Raw genomic sequence first — 7286 nt, forward strand, 5'->3', positions numbered from 1 at the left:
AATGGGAGGCTGCATGACTCATGTGCTCAGTTATAGACTGTGGAGCCCTGGACGGCGATGTTTAAGTTCATCTTTGCATCCGGGATGGTGCCCAGCACAATGCCCAAGGGATGCTTAGCAATTATCTGCCGCCTGTCTGAGGAAATGAATTGATCAATTAAAAACGCAGACAGAAAGTCTCTTAAGAAGGCAAATCTGTACCAGATTTTCAAAGGGTCCCTTTCATTATAAATTCACTTAGAACACTGGATAAAGAAGTTGTGATCTATATCTATCTATATATATATATACACACACGTGTGTACATATACATAATGGAATATTACTTGGCCGTAAAAATGAGGAAATCCTACCATTTGCATACAACAGATATGCACTTGAAGGTATTATGCTAAGTGAAGTGAATCGGGACGAGAAAGACAGATACTGTTGATCTCACTTATATGCGGAATTAAAAACAACGCAGAACTCACAGAAAAAGAGCAGACTTGTGGTTGTCAGAGACAGCGTGTAGGGGGCAGGGGGAATTGGAGGTCAAAAGGCACTCATTTCCTGTCCTAAGATAAGTAAGTATTAAGGATGCGGTGTCTGGCTAACACTGCCAAGTGGTGCATTGGAGAGTTGCTGCGAGAGTAAACCCTAACACTTCTCATCACAAGGAGAACTTTCTTTTTCTTTTGACTGTGTCTGCATGAAATGATGGATGTTAGCTGAACATACTGCAGTGATCATTTCATAATATACATAAATCAAACTCTCATGCTACACAACACACCTTAAACTTATACAGTGATACAGGCAAACATTTCTCAATAAAACTGGGAGGGGGTTTCTTAAGTCTTCCACTTTGTCTCATCTTTTCCCCTCTTGGTCATCTGCCATCTCATGTAGACAAATAAATGCCAAATTAGGACACAGTAGAAAGGAATAAATACCAGACACGGAGAAATACACCTCTGAGAAAACCGAATCATTATGGTTTGTGGACTATGAAATTATGTGACACCATGAGGCATATGCCACAGAGCTTCACGCAGTGGCCCTTCAGTAAGCATCATTACCTTCCCGAACTCAGTGAATGGAGCCGACTGCAGATGGCCGTTTGTTTGGATGTTCTCCAATTACACTGCATTACTGATGCTTTCATAAAACCGACACTACTGACTTACCATCGGTTAGCTGTGCACTAGGGGGTTCAAGCTGTAGATGGCTGCATGTCAGGTGATCCGACAGATGCGTCTACAAGCCAAGGAACACCCCAATGGATAGCAGCCACCGGAAGCTGACAGAAACAAGGAAGAATCCTCCGTGAAAACCTTCAAAGGGAACAGACCCCTCTTGACACCCTGGTTTCAGACTCTCAGCCTCCAGAACAGTGAGAAGATACGTGTGTGTTGGGCTAAGCTACCAGGTGTGTGGTATTTTGCGAGGGCAAAGACCTCGGAAACTAAGAGAATTCACCCTGAAAAAGTACCAAAAGCACAAAAATCAAAAAGTTACTTGTGAATGCACCCTTGAAGTAACAATTACAATTATAGCAATAATATCAATTGCGTATCAAAGACGAGCGCCTCGCCTTTCAGACAAGAAACACATCCCAGGAAAAAGATGGCACATATGTTGGCAGAAGGCAACAAACAGGCTTCCTAAGTATGTAGGAGAAGCAGCGATTGATGTCACGATTGGGTGACATCCATCGTGACACCCCTTATCGCTGAGGTCAACAAAGTCTGTGTTTACCTCATGACAATTTTTTTTTTTTTTAATGGCCACACCTGTGGCATACGGAGATTCCCAGGCTAGGGGTCGAACTGGACTGCAGCTGCCAGCCTACACCACAGCCACGGCCGATGCAAGCCGCTCTTGTCTGCAACCTACACCACAGCTCACAGCAACCCACTGCATCCTTAACCCACTGAGCAAGGCCAGGGGGTCGAACCATCCTCCTTATGGAGACTATGCTGGAGCCTTAACCTGCTGAGCCGCAGCAAGAACTCCCAATGACTTTTCTCAATGCAGCTATTTCAAAGGTCAAATGAGAAACTGTTTCGCGGAAGTGGCCAGTGATCTGTAAAGTGCTATGCAGATATAAACTGTTGTTCTAAATACCCACGAGGTTGGATTTTGTGAACATTGGAATGTTCGAGAGACTAATTCCAGGGAAGTTGCTGGGAAATAATAGCTCTTTCACTCTTGTGAAATGAATTGCTCAGCCTGGATCAAAGTACAAATGGATACCAGTGATCAAAATACAGGAAAATACTAAATCAACTTCCCTCTACAGGCAATAATAGATTCCACAAATAAAATCTATGTGATGGAGCAAACATGTGACACTATTAAGATCAGGCAAAGGGAACGATGAGCTAGAATTGTTTTAAAGACATTGTTTTCTTAATTTTACGAGCAATGCATATTCCTTGCAGATGACCAGAAATACACAAAAGCATGAAGTAAAAAATAATCAACCAGGGAATTCCCGTCGTGGCGCAGCAGAAATGAATCCGACTAGGAACCATGAAGTTGCCGGTTTGATTCCTAGCCTTGCTCAGAGGGTTAAGGATCCGGCGTTGTTGTGAGCTGTACTGTAGGTCTCCGATGCACTTCGGATCTGGCGTAGGCTAACGGCCACAGCTCTGATTAGACCCGTAGCCTGGGAACCTCCATATGCCGCGGGTGTGGCCCTAAAGACAGAGACAAAAAAATCATCAACCATAATCCCCACCCCTCTGCTAGATAACCGCCATTAGCATTTGGCTGCATCTCCTCCCAGGGTCTACATGTTTTAATAAGTATAATTGACCTACATCATTTTAGCTCCAGCTACACGACCAAGTGCCGTTTCTGTACACCAAGCGCGGTAAGTCTAGTGAGCATGTCACCAAAGGTATAACTGAACATCTCCCCCACACGGCACATCTTATCCCCATGACTCGCTTGTTTTGTAACTTTAAGTTTGTGCTGCTTTACCTCCCTAATTCTCTCGTCCCTTCACTACCCTCCCCCCTCCAGATGCCATCTATTTGTCCTCTGTATCCATCACGCCTGTTTGTTATGTTTGTGCATTTGTTTTTAGATTCCACAGAGGAATGAACTCAAACCGTATTTATCTTTCTCAGACTTATTTTCACTAAGCATAATATCCTCCAGGTACATCCATGGTGTCACCACAAAATTTCCTGTTTTATGGCTGAGAAATATGTCATTGCGTGTAACACATCTTTATTCATTCATCTATTGATGGGCACTTGTTTTTTTGTAACCTTTCTGCTGGTGTCTTATTTAAGCATTTAGTCCAATTAAAGTAACGACTGCTAAGTCTGTACTTACTGCCTTTTTTTTTTTTTTTTTTTTTTTTTGGTCTTTTTGCTATTTCTTGGGCCGCTCCCGCGGCATATGGAGGTTCCCAGGCTAGGGGTCTAATCGGAGCTGTAGTCTCCGGCCTACACCAGAGCCACAGCAACGCAGGATCCGAGCCGCGTCTGCAACCTACACCACAGCTCACGGCAACGCCGGATCGTTAACCCACTGAGCAAGGGCAGGGACCGAACCCGCAACCTCATGGTTCCTAGTCGGATTCGTTAACCACTGCGCCACGACGGGAACTCCCTTACTGCCATTCTGATAAACGTCTGGGGGTTGTTCTGAAAGCTTTGCTCCTTTCTTTGGCTCTCCCCTGTTGACTCGACTAGCTGTGGTGTTATTTGGAATCCTCTTTTTTGCTGTATGGGTTATAAATCTTTGCTTTGTAGTTACCATGATGTTTACCTATAGCAACCTACGTATATACTTGTATACATAAAATCTGTGATTAAGTTGTCCAATTCTGAGGCATGTGAACAGCGTTCCCACATTCAGTATTTTGGACATTTCACATCTTGTTTGGTGTCATCTCTTAACTACATCGCGTGGATATAATTTCTTTTACCCTTCCCACTAGCCCTGCGTGTACTTGAGCCATACCTTTACTGTACACTTGCCTTTACCAATGAGATTTTTCCTTTGCCAATTTCCATTTTTCTAGTCATGGCCTTTTGCACTTAGAGAAGGCTGTGTATCATTTCTCATAAATCTGTTTAGTGGTGCTGAACTCTCGGCTCTTGTTTATCTGTAGAACTGTCTCACCTTCAAATATGAATGGGCGCCTCGCGGGGTAGAGTATTTCTCCCGTTCATCACGGCCAGCACATCACAGCGCACCCTATGACTTGCGACGGTTCTGCTGGTCTTTCACCTGTTTTGACCTTTTGTTAAACTCCTCCCTGGGTTCATCCGTCCTGAGCCCGCGGGGCATCCTCCATTTTACTACCTTCACCTCTTCACTGGGTAGATGGTTTATCTCCATTGAGCTTAGTTCCAAGATTCTCACTTGGAGCATATTCCTGTGGTCTGGTTCTGGTTTTACTTGTTAGGTGGGCTGGCTACGCGGCCTTTGGTGGAAGACATCCTAGGGGCCCAGCAGCACACTGTCCACCAGACACTTATGCCCCAGGGGTGCCTCCCTGCCTCCCACGTGGGCTGTGTGTTCTTTTGCTCGAGCCAGGCTGGTTCTATCCACGGCAGAGTCTGCTGGCCAATGGTAGGTGGGGTCCCAGGGCTGGGACCTGCCTGCTGGTAGGCAAGGCCCAGTCTTTCAGGTTCCTGGACCAGGTCCCAAGGCTGCTGGTAGATACAACTGGCTGCCGGCCTGGAAGGTCCCAGGGCTGGTGCCAAGTGCCTGGTGGGCAGGGCCAGGACCTGGCACTAGGAGGACAGAGGGAGGACTCCAGGATTGCACCTGCCAACACCAGCATCCCTGTGTATGATGAGCTCCTCTAAATAGCTGTCACTAGCATCTGTGTCCCCAGGAGGAGCCCCAGTTGCCTCCTACTCTCCAGGAGGCTAAGATGAGCAAGCGCAGCTGACTCAGGCTCTTTGCGAATGACCACTCCCGCCCTGTGTCTAGACTTTGGCTTACGCCCTTCAAGCGTCTATTCCCACAGCCTTCTGGCTCTCCCAAAGGCAACCCCCACTAGCCTGCAAAGCCAGACCTTCTGAGGCGCTCAGACCCCTCCCTCAAAAAGCATCCCTGCCATTGTGATTATGCCCATTTGTGGGTCTCAACTATGCCATCTCTCTGCCCTGCCTGCTTTGTTGTGGTTCTTTACATCTTTGGTTGTAGGTCTTTTCTGCTAGTCTTCAGGTCATTGCCCTCAATGGTTACTCGGTAAGTCATTGTAATTTTTGTGCACCAGGTGAGCTCAGGGTCTTCCCACTTTGTCATCTTGGTCACTGCCCTTATACGTCTTTTTTTTACCCAACAGCACTCACTATTTCATACATTTTAGCTGCTTAATAATATTTTTACATTATGTTTAGAAATATGGTTAAGAACTGGGCTTTGACTATTCACAATAGCCAAGACAATGGAAACAGCCTAAATGTCCATCAACAGATAAATGGATTAAGATGTGTATACACACAACGGAATATTACTCAGCCATAAAAAAGAGCAAAATAATGCTCTTTGTAGCAACATGGATGGAACTAGAGACTCTCCTACTAAGTGAAGTCGGTCAGAAAGACAATACCACTAGAATCTAACATATAGCACAAATAAACCTTTCCACAGAAAAGAAACTCATGGACTTGGAGAACAGATTTGTCGTTACCAAGGGGGAGGCAGTGGGATAGACTGGGAATCTGGAGTTGATGCAAACTATTGCATTTTTAATGGCTAAGCAATGAGATCCTGCTGTATAGCACTGGGAACTATATCTAGTCACTTGTGATGGCGCATGAGGGAGGATAATGTGAGAAAATGAATGTATATATGTATGTGTGACTGGGTCACTTTGCTGTACAGTAGAAAATAGACTGAACACTGTAAACCAACTATAATGGAAAATATAAAAATCATTTTAAAAAAAAAGAACTGGGCTTTGGTATCCCAAAATACCAACACTCCTACTTCCAAGGACACAATTTCCTGAAGATTACTTGCATACCTTGCACATTATCTTATTAAATCAGTTTACCATTTCTTTAAAAATTTTAACTAGATCATCAGTGGAAATTGGACTCGAGATCTCTCGAGAGGAAATTTAACTGAATTTGTAATACATATTTCAAAGAATTCATGTGACTCAAAATTTTCATTATAGCGAATACTGGAGTCAACCCACCTGGATTCTGAGTGAGTGCTAAAACCCAAATAAATTAGTGGTATTCATAGGGTCCAAAGAGGCCTGCTAACTAGCCTCAGTCTCAGACTCCCCCTCAAAAACCATCCTGTTCATTCAGAGCCTATCTTGTCCTGTCAGCCCACCTGACACTAACAAAGCCCCCTCACTCCTCAACAAAAGGCAGGTGTGGCAAATGACACCTTTCCCTCCCCTGCAATCCCTCCAATCCGCCTGCCCACAGAACTTCTTCAGACTTGGGGCAGTCACATCTATAGGAGCAAATTTTCTGTTGAAGGTCAGCAAGAGCTTCCACCCGAACTCCAGAGACCACGTCCCACTCTTCTCGCATCTCCCGTCTGGGAGGCACGGCCTTTCCAACAATGACCTTTTCTCCTCTTTTTACAGCTGCACCTGCAGCACATGGAAGTTCCCAGGCTAGGGGTCCAATCAGAGCTGCCAGCCTATGCCACAGCCACATGGGATCCGAGCCACCTCTGCGACCTACATTTACGGCTTGCAGCAATGCCAGATCCTTAACCCACTGAGCGAGGCCAGGAATGGAACTTGCATCTACGAGGAGACTATGACGGGGTTCCCAACCCGCTAAGCCACAATGGAAACTACAATCACTCCTCCGTTACTTCCAGTTTTTCCACCTGCTGCCCTAACGGTCTTTTACCAGGTCCTTGCCTGGCTTCTCTTCCTCAGTTCCTCCAGCATCTATCTTCAGCCCTTTTCTTGCACACTCAGTGGCTCTGAGTCGCTGCTTCCATACGCTTAACCTCTACCTTTAACTAAAGAGCCATGTGCACAGCCGAGCCAGAGATTATTTTCAAAAGGATGTTTATTGTCTACAAAGAGAGGACTTTTCCTGATCTGCCCGGAAGTTTGGTCAATTCTGTCAGATGACCACTGTGTCCATCCCAGAATTTCAGGCAAAGCACGTGTCAGAATGTGTAAGCCCCATAAACATCTCGATGATATATTTTGGTCCAAGCAGGCTTGCTAATAACGTCCCCCCCTCTGGGAGGATTTCTCATATCTGCTTTAATCATCACTACCTACGCTATAGGAAGGTAAACACACAATGAGGTTGTGGTGGAGACACTTGGGCTGTAGTCAG

Source organism: Sus scrofa, chromosome 11 (genome assembly GCF_000003025.6).
Source record: "Sus scrofa isolate TJ Tabasco breed Duroc chromosome 11, Sscrofa11.1, whole genome shotgun sequence".
Classification (NCBI taxonomy): domain Eukaryota; kingdom Metazoa; phylum Chordata; class Mammalia; order Artiodactyla; family Suidae; genus Sus; species Sus scrofa.